At 39.7% G+C, this 24,791-nt stretch overlaps 1 protein-coding gene across 2 annotated transcripts in view; it reads right to left on the bottom strand.

The window, feature by feature from the left end:
• NCK1 (NCK adaptor protein 1) overlaps positions 1-24,551 on the bottom strand; it is an 83,088-nt gene extending 58,537 nt beyond the window's left edge. Inside the window, exon 1 of one of the 2 annotated variants that reach the window (XM_060149783.1) lies at positions 24,438-24,551. The gene's annotated coding sequence lies outside the window, so the exon portion shown is untranslated. Of the gene's footprint in view, positions 1-24,402 lie in introns of both variants that reach the window. The other variant, XM_060149784.1, reaches the window with a different exon arrangement.
• Positions 24,552-24,791: the final 240 nt, after the last annotated feature.

Raw genomic sequence — 24,791 nt, forward strand, 5'->3', positions numbered from 1 at the left:
GAAGGGAAGAGTTTCTCAAACTTAATCAAAAAGCATAATCCATAAAGGAAAATAAATAAATATGGAAAAGATTGACGAGTGAGTACATTAAATCCTTTGCTTTCCTTAAAATCAGTTGTGAGATAGAATTCACATACAAAATTCACTGATTTTAAGTGTAGAGTTTAATGAGTCTTGACAAATGTATAAAATTGTGAAACCCGCACCACAATCAAGATCTAAAACATTTTCATCACCACTTTCTGGTTCCCTTGTGCCCCTTTACAGTCAATCCTCTCCCCTTTAGCAACTACTAATACTCTGTCACTATAGTTTGCCTTTTCTTAAATTCCTCATAAATGAATCATACAGTTGATTACATAAAACTTAGCTGGCTTCCCTGGTGGCGCAGTGGTTGGGAGTCCGCCTGCCAATGCAGGGGACACGGGTACGTGCCCCAGTCCGGGAAGATCCCACATGTCGCGGAGCAGCTGGGCTCAGTGAGCCATGGCCACTGAGCCTGTGTGTCTGGAGCCTGTGCTCCGCAACGGGAGATGCCACAACAGTGAGAGGCCCGCGTACCGTGCAAAAAAAAAAAAAAAAAAAAAACTTAGAAGTTCTGTTCATCAGATTCCCTATTATAAAAAAAATCATTAACATACTTTTAGAAAATGTTATTAAAAAGCCTTACTAAAAAAGATGAAATTCTAGCAAAATTAGGATCAACGCAGAATGCAAACAGCAACTTATTAGACATAGAGCTAAACAGGTGGTATAATGGGGTTGGGACCCTTGCATTCTGGGAGGGAGCAGAACTGACACTTACTCTAGAAATGGAATTGCCTTCCCTGCCCAAAGTGTCCCTCAACATTTACAGTATAATATCTCTGCCCAGCACCACCATCCAATGGTTTCAAAATGTTTGCTTTACCAAAATGAGACCCATCCTAACCTCACCTCAAACCAAAGGACCTGTCTAATGGGGAAGGAGAAATAATAATAAGCATCTGACTATGGCATACTCTGGTCCTACCACATATCACATCACCAGGAAACTGCCAGACTAACAAAATAATGGAATGGCATATTAAAGGCTCAGCTGAACAGTCGCCCTGCTGGTCTTCCAGGACGACCCAACAACTATGGTGTTATAACCCTATTATCTAGAATGCATGAGTCCAGAAACCAAGAAGTAAAAGCTGGACTAACTAACTCTTTTCACCATCAATCCAAGTAACTCATTTGTGGAATCTGGATTTCCCACATACCCACAATTTAAAAGCTCTCCTACGGTCCTGAGGGTAACACTTCTACCAGAAGATACAATAAGGGTTCTACTAAAAGCTACAACCATGGAAGTTTACGGAAGAAAGGGTTCCAGAGGACGAGGGCATCAAGCACCTCCTTGATGCAGGATGTGTTCTTTGCTGGAATGTTCTTCCCCACTTCTTTATCTGCTTAATTTCAACTCATCCATCCAGTCTCTAAGTAAGTAGAATTCCCTCAGAGAAACCTTTCCCAATCCCTGAATGCTAGGCCTAGGCTAGTCTCTCTCTCCTTTTACATTTTCTCATGGTCCTGAAAGTTTCCTACATGATGGTTATCACAAATGTGTTGGTTGAAAGGTAACTAATGCAAACCTAATTGTACTAACTGAAATGTAATTAAATGAATGGGCACTAAAAAAAGCTACAACCACTACCTGGGCACTTCGGCCTCCTCATGCTGATAGACCAGCAGGCAAAGAAATAAATATACTAGGAATGATTACTGACTCTCATTATCATTAGGAGTTGTTGTACACAATGTAGGTAGGAAGCAGTCTGTCTCAGACTCAGGTTGTTTTCCAAGCTTGGTACTAATAAAGGAAACAGGAAATTGTAGCAACAACGGCCCAAAAAGGGCAAGACAACTAAGGGCTCAAGTCCCTCCGGTTTGGTAGTCTAGAGGTCACAAGCAACCTAGAGCAGCTGAACTGCCAGCCCAGCATAAGGGAAATCTAGAATGGGTGGTGAAAGAGGAAAATGATGAATATTAATCCCTGCTTCAAGACCAGTTGCAGCAGCAGGTAGCACCAGCTTGCAGCAACAACCCTTTTTAAATTTCGGTTGAGGCTGCAGTGACTCGGCAAAGGATTAGAATCAATGCAGGGTCCAAACAGATCTGAGCAGAGCAAGAGGTACATTTGTGGTAACTTGTTACGAAGCAAAAACCTAAAACAGCTAGAATCAAAGGAGAGGCTGGCAGCAAGGCACAGATTCTATCAGAAAAATCTTCATCTTCATGCAATCCAACTCTCCTTTGATTCTAGCTGTATTAGTTTCCTAATGCTATGTAACAAACTGCCATAAATTTAGTGACTTAAAACAATACAAATTTGTTAACTTAAAGTTCTGGAAATAAGTTCAAAACAGGTTATACAGAGCTAAAATCAAAGCCTGCATTCCTTCAGGAGGCTCTAGGGGAAAATCCAGTCCAGCTTTTAGAAGCTGCCCACATTCCCTGGCTCCTAGCCAGGTCATCATGACCTCCGCCTTCCACTGTCACATCTCTTTCTTCCTTTCTTTTCTTAAATGAAACAGAGCCAATTTTATTCAAATTCTCCAAAATTTATACTCAACGTATTGTTTCTAAAATGTTTCACCTTTATATAATAGTTTTATTATTTCACCTTTCTTTTATATTTTATAGTTTTTCCATTTTTTCTCTTTCTAAAACTGACCCTCCTGCCTTCCTCTTATAAGGCTCCTTGTGATTACACTGGGCGCACCCAGATAATTCAGAAAAATCAACCTATCTCCAGAGTTCCTTCTGCTATGCAAGGTAACACAGTCACAGGTTTAGAAGATTAGGATGTATATATCTTTGGGAGGCCATTATTCTGCCTACCACACTAGTCATAAGCCAAGGCTAATAGTTACAGGTAGGTTCTGACTTACTTCCCCCACAGTGTTCACTGTGATTCATTTTCTTTCTGCCCTAAAGCTTCTTTAAAGCCATGAAGTGAGACACCACTTGCCAGGCTCTCGTGTGCAGCCCTAAAATGGGGGAGGGAAGGAGAAAGAATTTACCCTGCCCTGAGGCAACCGTCAACTGATGGAGAACAAGAACAGATGATACAGTTTACTCCTGTCCATCCCTGAACAGACAAACTGAGAAGCATCTAGAGCCTCAAAAGTTCCCACTGGGTTTGAGTCCTGATTGCCACAGCACTGAATAACTCAATAACACACTCTTGTATTGGCTTTTCTTCTTTTATTTCATTCACGCTGGCCCCTTACTCTTGTTCCCTAGGATCATCTGCCAAATAAATTACCTGCACGCAACTCCTTGCTTTTAGATTGTTCTTTAGGGGACAGGATGAGGAGGAGACCTGGTTAAGACAGTCAGGTAAAGAGTTTTAGACACAGAAAAAGGAAACATAATTTAATAAAATGAAAGCTATGCACATAGGAGGTTGTCTAGTGTTGACACTATCACTGTATAACTTTGAGTCAAATCTCTTCTATGTTTCAGCAACTGCAAATGAATGGTTTGACTTCCATGATTCTCTATAGTTCCTTTCAGCTCTAAACTTTTACAATACAACCAACAGCATTATGGATTGGTGAAAGGGGACAGCAGAAAGGCAGAGTTGTGAAATTATCACCAAAGAGGTCAGCCAAGGAAACTTGAAATCAGCCAGTCAGAAGGTAATACAGTGTGGAGAAATTAAAACCAAAAAGTCATGGAGAAATCAGAACCCTCATACACTGCCGGTGGAAATGTAAAATTTTCCACTTTGGAAAATAGTTTGGCAGTTCCTCAAAAGGCCAAACATAGTTACCATATAACCCAGGAATTCCATTCCTAGCTATACACCCAAAAGAAATATATATATTCACATAAAAATTCATAAAATGAAGCTGAACCCTTACCTTACACCATATACTGAAAGAACTCAAAATGGATCAAAGACATAAATGGAAGAACTAAAACCGTAAAATCCTTAGAAGAAAACACGGCAAAAGTTTCACAACATTAGAGTTGGCAATAATTTCTTAGATCTAACACCAAAAGTACAGGCAACAAAAGAAAAAATAAACTGGACTTCATCAAAATTAAACTCTTTCGTGCGTCAAAGGATACTATCACAGAATGGGAGATAATATTTGCAAGTCACATATCTGATAAGGAACTGATATCCAGAATATATAAAGAACTCTTACAACTCAACAACAAAAAATCAACCCAATTAAAAAATGGGCAAAGAATTTGAATAGACATTTCTCCAAAGAAGATATACAAATGCCCAACAAGCACAAGATGCTCAACATCACTAATCATTAGGAAAATGCAAATCAAAGCCATAATGAAATACCATCTCACACTCATTAGGATGGCTAATCCTATCAAAAAACAGAAAATAACAAGTATTGGTGAAGACATGGATAAATTAGAACCCTTGTGTATTACTGGTAGGAATGTGAAATGGTACAGCCACTGTGGAGAAGTTTGGGGTTCCTCAAAAATTAAAAATATAATCAAGCAATTCGACTTCTGGGTATATACCCAAAAGAAATGAAAGCAGAGTCTTGAATAGATATTTGCACACCCATATTCACTGCAGCATTATTCACAATAATCAAAAAGCAGAAGCAACCAGCGTCCATCAACAGATGAATGGGTAAATAAAATGATATATACAATCAATGGAATATTACCAGCCTTAAAAAGGACGTGCTACAATGTGAAGACATTATGCTAAGTGAAATAAGCCAATCACAAAAGGACAAATATTGTATGATTCTACTTAAATAAGGTTCCTCGAGAGGTCAACTACATAGAGACTGAAAGTATGGTGGTTACCAGGGGCAGAGGGGATGGGAGAATGAGAATTTAGTATTTTATTGATACAGAGTTTCAGTTGAGGAAGATGAAAAAGTTCTGGAAATAGGTGGTGGTGATGGTTACACAACAATGTGAATACACTTAAAAGCCACAGAACTATACACTTAAAAACAGTTAAAATGGCACATTCTGTTATGTATATTTTACCACAATAAAACAATTTATACATGAATGTTCGTAACGGTATTATTCATAATAGTCAAAAGGGAGAAACAACCCAAATGTCCATCAACTGATGAAAGGATAAATTTGGTATGTCCATACAACAGAATATTATTCAGCAATAATAATAAAGTACTAATGAGTCATAAAGTACTAATACATGCAATAATAAGGTACTAATACATGCTATAACATGGATGAACCTTAAAAACATTATGCTAAGTGGAAGAAGCCAGCCACAAAGGACCACATATTATATGATTCCATTTATATGAAGTGCCCAGAACGTTCGAACAAATCTAGAGACAGGAAGTAGATTAATGGTTGTCTAGAAGGACTAGGGGTAGGGGAGGTCAGAGGGTGACAACAGGAGTGGGGTTTCTTTTGAGGGGTGGTGTAAATGTTCTATGTGGTGATGGTTGCAAAACTCTGCAAGTACTAAAAGCTACTGAATTGTATACTTTATTTCAAGGAATTTTTAAATTTCCTCTTTGATTTCATTGTTGACCCACTGGTTTTTCAGTAGCATGTTGTTAAGTCTCCACGTAATCCTTGTTTTCTCGTTTCTCTTTCTGTGGTTGATTTCAGAATTGTATACTTTAAATGGGTGAACTGTATGTATGTGAATTATATCTCAATAAAGCTTTTTTTTTTAAAAGCCAACAGGACCCAGTGACTGAATGGAACTGTAAATGAAGCAAAGAGATGAATAAAAGGTTAACTACAAAAAAAAAAAAGATTAACTACAAGACAGAAACATCATACTTTGAATTCTTGCTCTGACATTTATTATGTGTGTGACCTTGAGCAAGTTACTTAACCTCTCTGTGCTTTGATAACATCTACTTACAGGGTTGTTGTGAAGATTAAACAAAGTCATACATAAAACACTTAGTACAGTGCCTGCTACATAATCCTCTTTCCCTGCCCTATCCTCCCACCTAACGCTAAAACTTCTACGACCAACTGTAAGAAAGTATAAACTTAGTTATATCTGAATTTTAAGAAATTATGTCTGTTCCAGGTAGCAGATAACCCTTAAAGTCACCAATTATATGCTACTGGCAAAGCAATTTTCAACTGCTAATTCACAGCAAGTTGAAACCCCAAGGCAGAGAAAGATAAACTTTAAAAGCTCTATTCACCAATTATCTCTCAGCTACTTTTTCCCTTCCCCTCCTTCATTTTTAAATACTTCTTTCCTTGCCTACCGGCCTTTTTACCTTACCCTTTATTCCAAACTACTACTCTTACTTATAGACTGCTATTGATCATGAAAAGGCAACAATAAGTTACTTTTTTCCATAATAATACATGTTAAGATAGGAGGAAAAAAAAAAAAGACTGGTCATGCAAGCTATGGAACAACCAAACAGCCCAGCTAACCTGTCAAAGTTCCCTAAACAAAAAGATAATGACAAGGAATACAGGAAAGCTCCCACTTCCCCTTGTGTAAATGGCTCTCTTATTTGATTATCTGGAGACAGAATCCTGTGGCAACTGCAAAAAGGAACTGGAATTTCTCCACACTACCTGTGACCAAGTTCCACTACCAAAAGTCAAATACTCTAAGCAGTTAGTACAATTTGACATATAAAACTATATTTCCATTTTAAATATACCTTCATTTCATTTCAATGTTAAATAAGAATTTAGTCTCAACCCATTTTAAAGGACAATGCCTTTCAAAGGAGCACCTGCATTATAAATGCTTCCGGAATAACTTCAGTAAAAGGATGTGGTTAAGAAGCATTAACAGATGAACCGCCATTGTACTGCTATGATTCTGTATATTTTCAGATCAGAAAATTCCTACTAAAAACTTTTCAAAATAAATTCATAAATGTTATCTCTATATAGGCTTTTAGTACAATTCTAACTTACTGGAACATTTAAAAAGAATATATCTCTAAAGCAAAGATGCTACAGCAAGCTCAGACGCCTTTTCTTCCTCTACAAACTCCTTAATGCCTTCTTGATGCTTAACGGTACTGTCTTGTATTATATTTCACTTCAAAACGTTTAATGGACACATACTAAAAAGAGCAACTACACTAACTGCTTTTAGCATAGTATGTTAATAATCCTCACAGCGACCTTATGAAGCAGATATTAATATCACCATTTTATAACCTTCAGGAAAGGTAACATTTCAGAAGCTTCAAATGCATATCACAAAGAATACCCACACTAGCAGCAGTCAAGCTAAACTTTCTTCTTTCTGAAACTTCCTGGTTTCCTTAGCCCCGTATTAAATTGGTTCTCCTCCCTCTCTACCTACTCCTGGTTTCCATATCTGGCTTCTCTTTTTTTTCCCCTTGCTCTTATCAATATATACCCTCTCTCTCTGTAGATCATCCATTTTTATGGCTTCATCTTATCACCTGGGCCCAACTGATTCCCAAATCTATAATTTCAATTGTGTGCTCTAATCCAAGCCACTGTTCCTCAATATTTCTACATGAAAGTCTTGCTATCACCACAAACTCAACACACATCAATCCCAACTCATCATTATCTCCAAAACACCAACTCTTCTATCCTCTTTACTGATCTGTTAATTACAAACCACTATCATCCCCTTCACCCAGACTCCCCACTTTAGTCACACAGCAATTTGTGTTGGTTTTTCCTTTGATTCCTCTTCATCCTTTTCTGTTCCATTGACACTGCCACCACTAAAACCCAAGCCCTCAGCAATTCACCTAAATTACCATTAGAAGTCTTGGTTATAATTCCCTCCAGTCTCTCCAGTTCAGTCTGTTCTGTATAACAGTCATTCATTCATACAACACATTTACTAGAGTGTGCTAAGCATTGGCTGGGTGCTGCAGGGATACAACAGTGAGAAAGACATCTCTTTCTAGCAGAGGACACAAGTAAAGCAAACAAAATTTTTTTTCAAATAAAATAGTTATACATTGTGATAAATGCTGTGATAGATGTAAACACAGTGCTATCAAAACGGACAGAGAATAGGAGAGCTATTTTTGTTTGGGATTTTAGTTAGAGATGGATTTTAAGCTGATACTGAAGATGAGAAGGAGGGAGTCATTTAAATATTTAGAGTGCTCCAAGCAAAGGAAACTACAAAACACACAGGTTCCAGGAGGAAAAAATGTTTGGCATGTTATAGGAAATGACCTAGTCTAATGTAAGTTGAGAATAATAAGGGGGAAATGGTACAAAATAAGGTTGGAACAGACATATGCTAATTTTAGTCTATGGGTAACAAGAAGTCATTAAAGGGTTTTAAGCAAGGGAGTTCTAATCTAATATACACTGTGACAGAGACTGCTAGTGCTCATTAATATCTGTGTTCTCTCTTTCATTAGTACACTGCTATACTACATTTCCCAGCCGCCTCTGTAGTTAGGTGGAGTCATGGGACTCAGTTCTGACCAATAGAATGTGGGTGAAAGTGATATACGCCACTTTTTAGTGGGCCCTAAAATCTTCCTCCATACTTGCTTCCCTTTTCAAGACAGCCTCAAAAGTCATATTGTGATGATAGTGATAATTTAAAAAGATAGAGTAGCCTGTGCCCCTGAATTACTGCAAGAAGCAGAGGTATCCCCACTCCTACTCCATCACACATATACACTAGACTGACATGAAAAAGTAATTTAAACTTCCACTGTGTTAAGCCACTAAGATTTGTGCTTATTAAAGCTGTTAGCATATCACGATTAATACAGAAATCTTAACCTTTCTTTGACTGCCATGTAAAGAATTAGTTAAAAGGAAAAAAACCAGTAGAAATACAAAGACTAGTTAAGACTCAACAACAATAACAACAAAAGTTTTAAATACAGGACTTCAATAGACATTTCTCTAAAGATACACAAATGACCAACAAGCATATGAAAGGATAGCTACTATCAAGAAAGGAGGGAAGGAAGGAAGGGACGGAGGAAAGGAGGGAAGGAAGGAAGGAAGGAAGGAGGGAAAGAGGGAGGGAGGGAGGGAGGGAGGGATGGTAGTTCCTCAAAAGAAAGTATTGCAGTTCCTCAAAAAATTAAATAGAGAATTACCATATGGTCTAGCAATTTCTGAAAAGAGACTTGAACAGATATTTGTACATTCATGTTCACAGCAGCATTATTCATAATAGCTGAAAGTGGAAGCAAGCTAAATATCCATCAATAGATGAATGGATAAACAAAATGTGGTATATATATTCGATGGAATATTACCAGCCTTAAAAAGGAAGGAAATTTTGCACATGTGACAACATGGATGAACCTTGAAGACATTATGCTAAGTGAAATAAAGCAGTCATAAAAAGACAAATGCCAATGATTCCACTTAAATGAGATAACTAGAGCAAACAAACTCATAGAAACAGAAAGTAGAATGGTGGTTGCCAGGGATTGGGGGAATGGGTAGTTGTTTAATGAATGCAAAGTTTCGTTTTTGCAAGATGAAAAAGTTCTGGAGATTGGTTGCACAACAATGTGAATATACTTAATACTGAACTACATACACTTAAAAATGATTAGAACTGTAAATTTTATGTTATGTGGATTTTACCACAAGTTTTTAGAAGAGCAGTTAATACAAATGTGAATCATTACACTGTATACCTGAAACTAATAAAATGTCAATTATATCTGAAATAAATAACAACAGGAGTCCAAGTAAAAAGATGATGGTACCTTGGTAGCCTGGACTTGAGTGGTATGGTGACTATGTAGACAGAGAACAGAAGAATTCAAGATGTATTTGGAGTTTGAAGAGACAAGATGGATTAGAAGTATGGGAAGTAAGGGAATCAGGTATGACACCTGGGTTTTAGCTACTAGGTGAGCGGCAATACCATTGAATGAAATGAGAAAGATTGAGGAACGAACTAATGGAGGCAGCAGGGAAAGCGTACAGTTTAAGAGTAAGGAAATCAAGAATTTGTTTTGATTGTTTTAAGTTCAAAATACCTATGGGATATATATAGAAGTGGCAAAATCAAGGAAACAGCTTGATGTATCTGGCATATTGTATTTTCCAAAGATGGCTGAGACAATATCTTCAATGCTTCTCTTACTATGTAATTTAGACACCACCTCTTAATGGGGGGAAAATTTCCCTCCCCTTGAATATTGGTAGGCTTATTACTATGCAGAAGTGAAGCTATGCAAATTCCAAGGCTGTCATAAAAGTGTTACAGCTTCTACTGGATACCCTCAAGATGCTTGTTCTTGGAGCCCAGCCATCATGCTATGATGAAGCCCAAGCAGCCTACATAAAGATCTACATGGACAGGAACCAAGGCCCCTAACCCAGGGGTCACCAACCCCTGGGCCACGGACCAGTACCAGTCCACAGCCTGTTAGGAACCGGGCCACACAGCAGGAGGTGAGTGGCATGAAGCAAAGCTTCATCTGCTGCTCTCCATCACTCGCATTACCGCCTGAACCATCCCCGCCACCCCCACCCCGGTCCGTGGAAAAATTGTCTTACATGAAACCAGTCCCTGGTGCCAAAAAGGTTGGGGACCGCTGCCCTAGCCCATAGCCAGCCAAGGAGTTCACAGTCAACTGTTAACAACAATTTGTCAGCAGTATGAGCAAGCAACCCTAGATGATACCACTTGGAACAGAGACAAGCCATCTCCATCCAAGTGCTGCCTAAATGTACATCTATGAGCAGAAGAAAAATGATTATTGTTTTAAACCACTCAGTTTTGGAGTGGTTTTTACACAGTAGTAGATAATGGATACAATAAATGACTCTGGAGCTCAGAGCAGAGGTCTTGCCTGAGCAAGAGGTCAGCCACATATCAATACTATTTAAAATCACAGGCTTAAACGAGATCACCTAAGGGAGAGTACAAGAGAGAAGAAATTCCAGAATGAAGCTCTAAACTCCAATATAAAAAGCTAAGCAAACAAAAGATATCACTAATTCAACTTCAAACTCTTTGCCAATTGCCTAATTAAGAGATACAGACATAAGGTATTTTATTAGTTTCATTGTCATAAAACTACCAGGGCCTTCTCACCTGTTCAAATCCAGACTTACTGCTCTTTCATCTGATAATCAGTTAGCATTAAGGGAATTCTCTTTATCACCTTAGGAATTCCCTTTGTCCCTCTAGAATTTGATTTCCTGTCTCCTATAATGCTCACCTTCCTCTTTCACTGAAGTTTACACCTTCCTTTTGGTGGGTGGAGCAAATCACACAATAGCTTTCTGAGAAGGAAGTGAGGAAGAGAAATTTTTGGAGACCTTACACATCTTAAAATGCCTACATTCTATACTTGTACTTAATAATTTGGCTGGGTAAAGAAATCTAGCTTGGAAATCATTTTCCCTCAGAATTTGAGGGCCTTGCTCACTGTCTTCTGGCTTGTGAGGTTGCAGTTGAGAATACTCAATCTCTGAAGTTGAGGGACCCATTTCTCCCCCTCCAGAAGCTTATAGATCTTTCTACCCCTCCGGAAGCTTACAGTCCCATGTATTCCAAAATTTCACAATGAAATATCTCAGTGTCTGTGTGTACTGGTTATTAAGCTATTGTCCTAGACTTCAAACCTACTCTTCTCTACTCTGCTTTGTAATGCTGAGGGGCTGGAACCCTGCAAATCACAGTTCTTTGCTAGCTGGCTTCCTGTTAGACTCTGCCTAAAAGGGATACTAGAAAGACACTGGAAGATTGAAGGAGGGAACAGGGAGATACTCCTTCAGCTCAGTATCAACTGTCAACCTTCAATGTGGAAACAGCAATGGTTCCAGTATCAGCAATTGGTTTCAGTTAGCAACTTTTTGCTTTTGTGTTTTTCCTGCCATTCCCAGACCAGCCTTATCAAGTCTCTTAAAATACTTACACTTCCTGAGCAGGCAGCAACTCCTCAGAAGTTTGAGTTCCAGTTCCTCAGGGCCACTCTTCAAGCTTCTGAATTCCAATAATTCCAATCTCTTCTCTTTGTTCTCCCAACCCTAGGGGCTAATTACTTCCTACAGTTAATTATCTTTGTGATACCTGAGAGTTCCCTTATTGCCTTTTCAGTTCTCTAACTACCTAGTCTATTATAGTTTCTGAGGGCTGCTATAACAAAGTAACACAAACTGGGTTGGCTTAGAACAGAAATCCATCTCACAGTTCTAGAGGCCACAACACAAGTCTGAAATCAAAGTATTGGCCATGCTCTGTCTGAAGGTATTAGTTAGGATCTGTTCCAGGCCTCTCTCCTAGCTTCTGGTAGTCTCAGGCATTCCTTGGCTTGTAGATGGCCATCTTCCCTCTGTGCATGCCTGTGTCCAAATTTATGTCTAAGTTTCCCCACTGTTTTTAAAGAACACCAGTCACAATGGCTTAAAGGACACTCTAATGACCTTACTTTAACTTGATTACCTCTGAGAAGACTCTATTTCCAAACAAGGTCACATTCTGAGGTACCGCAGGTTAGGGCTTCAACATATCTTTTTGCAGGGACACAACTCAACCCATAACATATGGCTAAACAATTCTTTATATTATACAATTCTGTTATAAGTAGTATGGTCTCCATTTTCCTGACTAGACCCTAATTCAAAGTACATTTATCTGTTTTCATCCATTTTCCTTGAGAACCCAGAAGGCTTTGCAATATGCAAAATGATATTCCTCAACTTTGGGTATTTTTCTTGAATATTTCACCGTTATTTCTTTTCCACTCTTTGCTCTGTTCTCTCTTACCAACACTTCTGTTGCTTAGAAGTTTATCTCCTGGACTGACCTTTGAATTACATATATTTTTTACCTGTTTTCCATCTTTTCCTCTACTTTATGCAAGGTCTCCTCTACTTTAACTTCCATTCTTTTATTTTCTTCTTACTGTTACCCTCTAATTTTCAAGAGCTCTTTTTTTAGTTCTTATTGCTCCAAATTCTTTTTTTCTATTTGTTTTGGTCTCTTATATTAAAAGCTTTCCTCATGGGCTTCCCTGGTGGCGCAGTGGTTGAGAGTCCGCCTGCCGATGCAGGGGACACGGGTTCGTGCCCCGGTCCGGGAAGATCCCACATGCCACAGAGTAGCTAGGCCCGTGAGCCATGGCCGCTGAGCCTGTGCGTCCGGAGCCTGTGCTCCGCAACGGGAGAGGCCACAACAGTGAGAGGCCCGTGTAACGCAAAAAAAAAAAAAAAAAAAAAAGCTTTCCTCATGAATCTGGTGATCCTTAACTGTCTTGTTCATATTTAAAACTAGGGCCCTAAAAACTGATTGTGAATAACTTCAGAGTTTTTCTCCTTGGTTCTACTAAGAGAATCATCCTCTAAGTTCCTACTTGATTGTCAGGATTCTGGGACCCCAAGAGAAGGGACCTCAATAAGGGTTCTAACATTGAGCACATTCACTTAATCCAGGTGTTCACTATAGGATAACTGGTCTTCAATTACATTAGTATCTACCCCTCTCTTAGAGACACTGTATTTTATCCACTGCAGAGGATAAATCTTCAGTCTTCTGCTGCCACAGTAAAGAGGGCAGTCACTTAGCTATACAAATTGACAAAGAGATCTAGGCTCATGCTGCCTTTTTGTTGTTGTTTTTTTGTAATAGCTTACTGAGATATAACTCAAATTCTACACAAGTGATCAATTTAAAGCATATGATTCAATGATTTTTAGTATATTCAGTCGTGCAACCATCATCACAATCAATTTTAGATCATTTTCATCACACCAAAAAAGAAACCCATACCCTTGAGCAGTCATTTCCCATTTCCCTCTAATCTCCCCTATTCCCAGCCCTAGGCAACCACTAATTTACTCCCTATCTCTATAGATTTGTATTTTCTAGACATTTCATACAAATAAAATCATACAATATGTGGTCTTTTGTGACTGGCTTCTTTCACATAAGCATACTGTCAAGGTTCCTTCACGTTATAACATGTATGAGTACTTCATTGCTGTTTATCGCAATATGCATTTTATTTACCCATTATTAGTTGATGGACATCTGGGCTGTTTCTACTTTTTGGCTATTATGATTAACTGAGCTGGCTTCTTAAACAGACTTTCAAGCAATCCTTCTATTTTTAGCACACTCTCAGCCCTTCTTCCACAAGAATACCTGATGCTGCCAATTCCTGAGCCTGAGGATTCTTTTCTATTTTTCCTACTGCCAGTTTAGGATTGAACATTTTTGTGTGTGTGTGTGGCACGCAGGCTTCTCACTGCTGTGGCCTCTCCCATTGCAGAACACAGGCTCCGGACGCACAGGCTCAGCGGCCATGGCTCACGGGCCCAGCCGCTCCACGGCATGTGGGATCTTCCCGGACTGGGGCACGAACCCGTGTCCCCTACATCGGGAGGCAGACTCTCAACCACTGTGCCACCAGGGAAGCCCCGAACATTTTTAAATCTACTAAAATGTTTCTATCAGGCTGTTGCTTTCCAGCTTCCAAATTTCACTGCTTCTTCCATTCTCTTTACCTATGTAGTTCCAACCTTTAAAAAATATTCTATACGATCAATCATCTTGGTAGGCTTTGGAGGGGAGTAAAAGTAAATGCATCTTTCACTCATCCATCTTTACACAGTAATCTTTTCAATTATTTTTAGCCTTTATTCTAACATATGCATTATAAGGCTATAAACGTTCCTTTAAGCATGGATTACCTGTATCCCTTAAGTTATGTCATATTTTCATCATTCAGTTCAGAAGAGTTTAATGTCATTTCTTCTTTAATCCCTGGGTTACTTAGGAGTATACTGTTTAATTTCCAAACAGTTGACATGTCATTTTCTAGTTATTTTTTGTAATTGATTTCTGGCTTAATTCCAACATGTCAGAGTACATATTCTAGAACTGATTATTTCCATCTTTTTTATGGTCCAGCATATGTAAATTTGGGGGTAAATTTCCATAGGCACTAGAAAAAAATCTGTATTCTTCAGGTGCTGGGTAAAATGTTCTATGCATGTAATTAGACTCATTTGTTAATTATGTTGTTCAAATCTTTTGACTTTTTTGTCTTATTGTTGTTCTACTAATTACTCAGAGTTATACTAAAATATCCCAAATTATATTTATGAATTTGTCTAATTCTCCTTTTAGTTCTGCCAGTTTTTTACCTACCAAGTTGTCAAAAATTAGAATAATTATGCCAAGTAAAGGAACACTATTTGTTGGTGAAGATTAAATTCGTATTTTTTTCTGAATAGTAGTTTGGCAACAGTTACCAACATTTACAACATCTACACTTTTGAACCCTGTTATTTTACATCTAAAACTGATTCTAAAGCTCTTAATGTACACCAATCACTGCTTAGCAGTTAAGTGGATACATGAATTCTCATGTAAACCTTATAATAATCCTTTGATTAAGTATAATCCCCATATTACAGATAAGAAGAATGAGGCTTGTAGACGCCTAAGCCCAAACAGTGATGAAGCCTATACTGGAATTCAAGTTGTCTGTCTCTAGAATCTTTAAACTTATATATACTGACTCAAAAGAATGTTTATAAAAGCCAAATTAGAAAACAAAATGTAGCATGTGATCCTATTTTAAGTGAGCATGAGTTTGTACACTCAAAGAAACAAGTCTGGAATATACATATTAAAAAATAACAGAGAGGACTTCCCTGGTGATGCAATGGTTAAGAATCCGCCTGCCAATGCAGGGGACATGGGTTCGAGCCCTGGTCCAGAAAGATCCCACATGCCGCAGACAACTAAGCCTGTGGGCGACAACTACTGAGCCTGCGCTCTAGAGCCCGGGAGCCACAACTACTGAAGCCCGTGCGCCTAGAGGCTGTGCTCCGCAACAGGAGACGCCCCCACTCGCCACAACTAGAGAAAGCCCGTGCGCAGCAACGAAGACCCAATGCAGCCAAAAATTAATTAATTAATTAATTAAATTTGTAAAAAATAATAATAATAACAGAGATAGGGACTTCTCTGGTGGTCCAGTGGTTAAGAGTCTGCACTCCCAATGCAGGGGGCACGGGTTAGATCCCTGGTCAGGGAACTATGATCCCGCATGCCACATGCAACAACAACAACAAAAAAAATCGGAGATAAATACTAAAGATAAGACACCATTTAAAGGAAAGAAAGTATTATACAAGAAACCTGTGATGAGACTGCTCACACAATTAAGACTAAACGTAACAGTTTTTCAGCAGCTAGCACTTAAAGGAAAAGACATTTTACTTTATTTCCTATAACAATGCAACTCCTGTTTCTCCCACCCTGCCACGTGGCTTACATTAATTCTCTCTCTCATTTCTGATATCAGGTGGACAAATACAACCACACACACACATATATACGTACACTTACACATATATATGTATATGTATATTACTGCCTGGAACAGCTTCTTGTCTGGAGCCAATTTATTCTGCCAGTTATGATTTACCAACTACAGAGGAGTTGATGAAAATTGCTCATTTAAAACATGACTTGGGCCTGTTCTCAATGCCCCTTTCCCCATTCTTCAAAGTATACACACTTATGTTCTGCACTTAGATGACAAGAAAAAGAACAATGCACACGTACACTCATTATGCGTTGTGATTTATTTCTTCAGTATTTTGCTTTTCCTACTTCTTGAGATTTTACATTAAAAAATCTCATATCTCTGATAACAGAGTCTATCCTACCAATTCTTAGTCATAACTTCCATGATATGCACTAAACTAAATTAAAACAAATAGCTTCAGGAAGTCCCAAGATTGTAAACTGAAGCCTGAGTGGGAGTAAAAGTAGTAGTAGTCTAGAAGCTTTATTAAAGGAAATCAGAACCATTACAACCAGAACAAAGTAGGCAAACCTTTTCTGTAAAGGGCCAGATAGTAAATGTTTTAGTCTTTACGGGCCACACGGTCTCTGCCACGTATTATTTTTTTACAACCCTTTAAAAATGTAAAATCATTCTGATTGGTTGGTTACTCCACTCTGAACTAGGGCTCACCAGATATAATTAAAGATCTGTATACTCTACCAAAAGTAGGGGAATGAGAAATCCAATCCCTCAAACCAAAAAAATTGGTGGCCAAACTTTCAGACCTCAAGCAGATTTGAGTTTTCCTTCATGAACCTGACCCAAGAGGAAAACACCTCCTGCACATCAATCAGGGTTTTCTCAAAAAATGGCTCACTTGGGCCACCATGAAATGAAATTCAAAGTCTTCAAGTCCCCATCAATTCAGACTTTCACTCACTAGATAACATCCAAGGATTGATTACTGACACCTGAAGTAAGCCTCCAACATAAAAGCTGGAGACCAATTTAGAAGGAACAGAGGCTACAAAAAAAAAAAGTTAAAAAAAAAGCTATTTATAGCCTCAGAAATTAGAGAAGACAATGCATCCATGACAGAAGCACAAAATGCTCTCTACAAAAGAGAATCTTTAAGAGAACAAAAAGAACTCTTGGGAAATCAAAATCTTCACAGCAAAAAATGAAAAATTCAACAGAAGGCTTAGGAAATAAAGTTAAGAAAGCCTCCCATATAAAACAGAGCCAAAAGACTAGGAGGTGAAAAGTAAGAGAAAAAGGGAGTATCAGAGGACTAGTCTAAGAGATTCAAACAAAGAACAGAAGTTTCACAGAGAGAGATACAAAAGGGAGGAGACTAAACCACTGTAATGGACTGAACTGTGTCCCCTCAAAATTTGTATGTTGAAGCCCTAGCCCCCAGTGTGACGGTATTTGGAGATACGGCCTTCAGGAGGTAGTTATGGTTAAATGAGGTCATAAGGGTGGGGCCCTAATCCAACAGGATTGGTATCCTCAAAATAAGAGGAGGAAAGATACAGTTCTCTCCATGGAAGGCCTTGTAAGGACACACTGAGAAGGCAGCTGTCTACAAGCCAAGAAGAGAACTCATCAGAAACCAACCCTGACAGTACCTTGATCTTGGACGTCTAGCCTCCAAAACTGTGAGAAAATTAGTATCTGTTCTTTAAACCACACAGTCTACGGTATTTTGTTATGGCAGCCCTAGCAGATTAATCCAACCATCAATGAAAAAAGTCAAGAAAATTTCCCAGAACTGATGAACATAATTTGGCAGATTTGGAGGGCACAATGAATAATATCTAAGGAAACACACAAAAATAGATGTATGCCAAGTCACACCCTCATGAAATTTACAAAATTCCAGAAAGGCAAAAAACAGGATCAGGAATCAGAATGTCTTCAGAATTCTTAAATGGGCCACAAGCTAGAAAACAATGGAGAGATGCCTTCAGAATTCAGAAGGGAAATTATTTCCAACCTATAACTCCTTACCCAACCAACCAAATCAGTGGGAAGACCAAAAATAAATAAAGGGGTTTTTTATTAACACAGATCTCAACTTTTCACAGTAATCTACTGTGGGATATACCCCATCAAAAGAAGGGGTCAAAACAATAAAAAAATAAAAAAGAATTACATGATTCACAGGAAATAAGAGAGTTAAGGCAAAGGGAATCACTAGCTTTATGGTAAAGGGAGAAATCCCAGGAAACTACTATGGACCAGCCAGAGAACTAGTTCAATCAGGTTCAAAAACTGGTAGAAAGGGACTTCCCTGGTAGTGCAGTGGTTAAGAATCTGCCTGCCAATGCAGGGGACACGGGTTCGAGCCCTGGTCCGGGAAGATCCCATATGCCGCAGAGCAACTAAGCCCGTGCACCACAACTACTGAGCCTGCGCTCTAGAGCCCGCGTGCCACAACTACTGAGTCCACATGCTGCAACTACTGAAGCCCACATACCTAGAGCCAGCGCTCCGCAAAGAGAAGCCGCCACAATGAGAAGCCGTGCACCACAATGAAGAGTAGCCTCCACTTGCTACAACTAGAGAAAGCATGCACACAGCAATGAAGACCCAATGCAGCCAAAAAATTGAAAAAATTAAAAAAAAAAAACACTGGTAGACAAAAACAGAGCAATTCTACTCCCATGTATATATACTCAAAAGAAATGAGGGTGTATGTCCACTAAAAGACTTGTAAGTAAATGTTCATAGCTGCTTTATTCACAACAGCTAAAAAAATTGAAGTATATCAAACATCCACTAATGGTGAATTTTTTTAAAATGTATATATTCATCCAACAAAATACTGCCATCAGTGAAAAAGACCAACTACTGCTGTACCCAACATCATGGGTGAGTCTCACAAACACAATGTTAAGTAAAAGCAGCCATTCACAAAAGTATATACTGTATGGTTCCACTTATATTAAGTTCAAGAACAGGCAAAAGTAACCTATGGTGATATAGGTCAAAATGGTGATTACTTTGCGGGGGGGGGGGGCAGGGGAGATACAGATTTGGGAGGACCCATGAGAGACCCTTCTGGAGCACTAGGAATGTTCTATACCTTGATCTGGGTAATGGGCCTATGTCTACAATTGGAAAAATTCATTAGGGATACACTGAAATTTGGCCACTTTGCAATTTAAAAAAAAATGATACTTTCTCTAAACAAGTTTTTAAAGAAATTAATGGAACTTTCAATTGGATTCCACAACAGGAATTAATCAAAAGGGAAATTTTCTAAGGTCTTATACACAAAGATCTTTATTTCAAAGTTATTTATAGGGCGTCCCTGGTGGCGCAGTGGTTGAGCGTCTGCCTGCTGATGCAGGGAACACGGGTTCGTGCCCCGGTCCGGGAAGATCCCACATGCCGCGGAGCGGCTGCGCCCGTAAGCCATGGCCGCTGAGCCTGCGCGTCCGGAGCCTGTGCTTCGCAATGGGAGAGGCCACAACAGTGAGAGGCCCGCATACCGCAAAAAAAAAAAAAAGTTATTTATAGGAAAACAACTGGAAATAACACTTAATAAATGAGTGTCATGTAAATTCTGGATTTCTCTGCTGTGGGGCAGAAATTATTATTCGGTGTCTGTTACTAGCAGCCAAACTTAATACTTATTAACCCAAAAAAGCCATCTGCCAGAGGGAAGAGCATGTTCATAGGCTCCAAGGCAAAAAAGAGCTTGGCTATTCAAGGCCCAAAGAGCAGCCTAAAGGAAAAAGATAATGCCAAGAAATGCAGCTAGAAGCTGGCAAAAAAGCCAAATCATGGAAGGCTTTATAGGGCTTTCTAAGAATATGTAAAAAAAAAAAATGTAAAAAACCCATAGAAAAACTAATGTATTTGGGTTGGCCACAAAGTTCATTCGGGTTTTTCCAAACTTTTTGGCCAACCCAAAATCTGACTTCCTAGGGCAGCAAAAATTCGGGGTTGGGGGGCGGGGCGGGGGGGGAGGTTGTACAGGAAGTATTCTAAATGTTTCTAAAAATAAAAATGTTGCTTAAAAACATATAGTATCTGGAAGTGATCAAGTATTTCCAAAAACCTTTCCAGTGCCTTGTTTAATTAATAAAATGTTTCTACAATATAGCTGGAATACTCAAAAAATACAAAGAACATTAAATTCTTTGTTATATTTATTATTTGAATTGATCTAAATGCAACATGATTTTGAAGCATGCCTGTACTGAAAGTTTGGGAAGGCTGATTCATTAAAAAAAGAAAAAATAAAACCTTTTCAATGCACCCGTTTTTTAAAAAATCTCTCCAAGCCATACTCTCACTGCTTTATTCAACTGGTCTGTCTGAACAAAAGCAGAAATTATTCATACCATACTTATCCAATTCAGCACTCCTTAGGTACAATTTCAGGAAAAAAGAACAAGAGAAACAGTGTTTCCACAGTTTATTTTAGCAGATAATTATTTAAACAAATAAGAATAAGCCATTATAAACAACCAAACAATAGAAGAAAAATAGCTTCTAATTTTTCTAATTTGTTTCAGGCCAAAAAAGTAAAGCATACCCTCCAGAGATATTTCACCTGATAGTTTTCTGTGCTGTCTTATACCATTCAACTCTTGCTACATCAATGTAACAAAAATACCAAGGAAACCCTATGCTGCTGGTATTAACAGAAACTTTAAAGTTAAGAGGGAAAAAAACGTGAAGAACAAATATATAAAAGCTCTCTAACTCCCCAAATGGAACAAATGGTTTACAGAATGTTTTGCTCAATAAGCAGATTGCTCAATAATCTGGTTCTTGACAGATGAACAAAATGAAAAAATAGCAAAATGTAAAAGTGTTACTGTTCTATCAGAAAGAGAAAAAGGGGCTTCCCTGGTGGCACAGTGGTTGAGAGTCCGCCTGCCGATGCAGGGGACACGGGTTCGTGCCCCGGTCCGGGAAGATCCCACATGCGGTGGAGCGGCTGGGCCCGTGAGCCATGGCCGCTGAGCCTGCGCGTCCGGAGCCTGTGCTCCGCAGCGGGAGAGGTCACGGCAGTGAGAGGCCCGCGTAGCGCAAAAAAAAAAAAAGAGGAAAAGAACATTTAGTTAGGTCAATAAACTTAGTCACCTAATAAGTCATTGTTCACATCTACTTTCAAGGCTCCCAAAGATTCAAGTCTCTTTTATCAAGAGAATCAAACAAACTAAAATCCAACAGTGAAACTTCTAAGAGATTCATTTTTAGTGAGTCAGGACTCAACAGTGGACATGACAGTATTATTTTTGTTAAAGCTGTTAATACATCCAACAAGCTAGAAGTCTCTATGTAGACTTTAAATCACTGTTTCAATGATTCAAACAATGCAAGTCATGAAGGTTCCCCTGCCCTCATACAGAAGTTTTGAATCTATATCAGAAGGCATTAATACACAAAATGCAAAGTAATGTGTAGCAAACAATACAAAATGACATTGCAAGAGATGAAAAGTATAGTTTCATATAGAATACACAATATATTTTTTTTTAATATACACAGCTTGAGTTAGGAAGTCAAGCAGGAAATCAAGGTTTGAGTCTCAGCTCTGCCACCATCACTAGGTGAATTTTAGTGCAGTCAGTCTGTATGGATTACGTTTTCCCTATCTATAAAACAGATGGTTGGATTCCAACGTTCCTACAATATTGTTCCATAGTATTATGATACAAGTCCACATAAGATTAAAAACCAAAGGAATGATAAAACAGTAAGGGCAGTGCGTTCAAAGGAAAGCAACAACACAGAGAACAGAAAGATCTGGAAGGTTGCACTAAAGGACCAAAAATGAAACTTCAACAAAATTTGCCCTCATTTGCCACTTAATTTAAGGAGGAAAATTCCTTTTAAAGAACGCAGGCTATACGTAGGCAAAGTCTCAACAGATACCAAGGTAGAAAAATACAAAGTCTAAATGAGAACAAGAGATTGGGTTGGTTAGGGTGGACAGCTCCTATAGAGAATTAGTGCCATCATTAGAAAAAACAGGCTTTGAGCAGATTGTTAGAAGGCTGGGAATTCTGAACTATACTCTGTAAATAACAGGGAACTATTGCTGGTTTAACAGTGAGGGCGTTGGAAGCATTATTTTAAGAACAGGCAGAAGGCAGAACATACTGAGTAGGGAGAAAAGACAGGCAGAAAACCCAGTTAAAAGCTAGTGGGAAGGAACAGATATCTGAAAGAAATTTCAGAAAATGGTTGACAAAAATTGGTCAGTGTTAAGTTATGTGGATAGAGGAAGTCAAAGATAAAACCAAGGTTTATGTCTGGGTAATTTACGGCATGATAAAATCACCAAAACAAAGTCAGCATATGGAATCAGTTTTGAAGGGAAGACTATAAATTCTATCTTTCAAATAAAGTGAGCATCCAAATAGAATTGTTGCCTTATTAAATAATCTTTAAATGTCATTTGTGGCCCTGTCAGCTGTCTTCCTAAAACAGCACAGCAAAGTATTCACGGAGAATTTGTTAAATGCTTAGTTATTTCAAGAGTTTCCTCTAATTCTACTTATTGACCAAACAACTAAATAATCATTTAGTCTTCTGGTGTAGGTAGACAACATTTGGTATTTTTCCATATTATAAAGGTGAGTAAATTATAAAAATTATTAATTAAACTATAAGAGGGAAAAAATGGACTGCAACTGTATTTATCAATTCTTCCTGACATGTGATTTATAACAATAATCACATCAAATCTACCTTGAGTTTTGGCAGGAAAGTTCTCAAAGGTTCAAAAGAAAAATGAACGCAGTGGCATAAAGCATCATTCAATATCTAACAAAATGTTCGAAGCTTTATTTACATGGACCTGAAAGCACTGGTAACATCTGGACTAAAGATAATACTTAGAAAAGTAGAGCAAACAATTTAAAATTTAATACATGAACAAGCACAGCTGAGAAATCTTGAACATTCTGCAAACTGTTCACAGATGACAATTTTCCAAAGAAGAAAATCCCAAAGTTTGTGATCAAGATGAAATAAAACTAATATTAATCAACCAATGCATAGTTCTTGAGTTTCTATCAAACTTTGAATGAGATGCCTGTTTAAGAGCCGACCCCATTGACTCTGTGAACTCGCTGAAGGTTGAGACTTTAGGCACAGTGCTTTCCAAGTGCTTAATAAATTGTATAGTTGGTCTTTCATAAATCTACCAAAGTAAGATTTTTAACAATGAATACCTCTTGCAACACTTACCCGTTCTGACCGGACACTGAGTGAGCTTCTTTGCTCACCACCCAAGATGGGGTTAGAAATTTCTCCTTAACCTTATTCTTTCGTAACTCCCATGGTTTATCACCAAATCTAACGGGGTAGAATTATTTTTAGGTGACTAGTTCATTCGTTCGACACTAATTAGGCGTCTATAATGTCAGAGTTCTCAGTCCCGAACAAAATCCAGCTTCCCGAGCTTCTTACAGCAAATTTAACTTTCATGGACACACATAAGAAAGGTTACAAAACAACTATCGAGATACATTTTCTTTTCTTACCGGATATATTACAACTCAAGTCAAAAGCTCACAGCCCAAGCAACTCGCGTACGAATCTACAGCAGGTCCATAAGATTAAAATAACCCAGCTTTCCCGAGGAGGAGGGAAACGGCTGGGGGTGGGAGGAGGGGCGGGAGGCGCATCCCGAAGACGTCCACCCTCCGCACGGGGAACGGCTCCCTCCCCCTCCTCTCGGGCTGGAGGTGAGCGCGCCCCTTTCTCTCCACTACCACGTCCCTACCTTCGCGGCCTCGGACTGCGCCACAACAGCCGACAGGACTTTTGGGGAGAAAAAGAAACGGGGAAGGGCGCGCGGCTCACACTCGATCTCCCAGCTTCGCAGGGGCGGCCGGCCGCGGCGCTCACCCCAACCCGACGTTCCGGGGATGGACCGGGAGGCCGCGGGGCCGCGCCGCCCGGGGCAGTGGCCAGAGGGTCGCGCGGAGCTCCGAGGCAAACGCCCAGGCCCGGCCGAGCGGCCTCCCCGCCCCCTCCGGCTCAGCTCCGGGCCGGCAGACGGCGCCCCGGGGGCTAACTTCACCGGGGAAGAGGAAGCACCGCGGCAAGTAACAGGCTATGTGGATTCCCGGAGCAAGGAAAGGCTGTTCTGTGCGTCTGCCTGCCGGCATAACCGTCTCACCTCCCTTCTGCCGAGCCCGGGTGGCCCCAGCTTACCTGAGGAGGGCACCGGGACGCCGCCGCGGCCGCCGCGATGGCCGTTACGGCACGAGGCCTCCGCTCAGCCGCCGCGTAGCTCTGAAGAGAGGGGCGGGGCGCGCGTGTCGAGAGGGCGGGGCTGCAGCGCCGAATGGTCGCGAGGCCGTGGGCGGATCCGCGCGGGCAGGAAACCCCCTCCCTGCCCAATCCGATAGGCTCAGTCTCCCCTTCCACTGACGCGAAAGCCGTCTGCGCCGCGCTGGGATTGGGCGGGCCCCCTTGTCAATCAAGCGCTGTGCTGGGTGTGGAGCGAGCTGAGGCGGCTCCGCGGAGAGGGAGTGAGAACGCAAGAAGCTCCCTGCTTGACTCTGA

Source organism: Lagenorhynchus albirostris, chromosome 5 (assembly GCF_949774975.1).
Source record: "Lagenorhynchus albirostris chromosome 5, mLagAlb1.1, whole genome shotgun sequence".
Lineage (NCBI taxonomy): Eukaryota > Metazoa > Chordata > Mammalia > Artiodactyla > Delphinidae > Lagenorhynchus > Lagenorhynchus albirostris.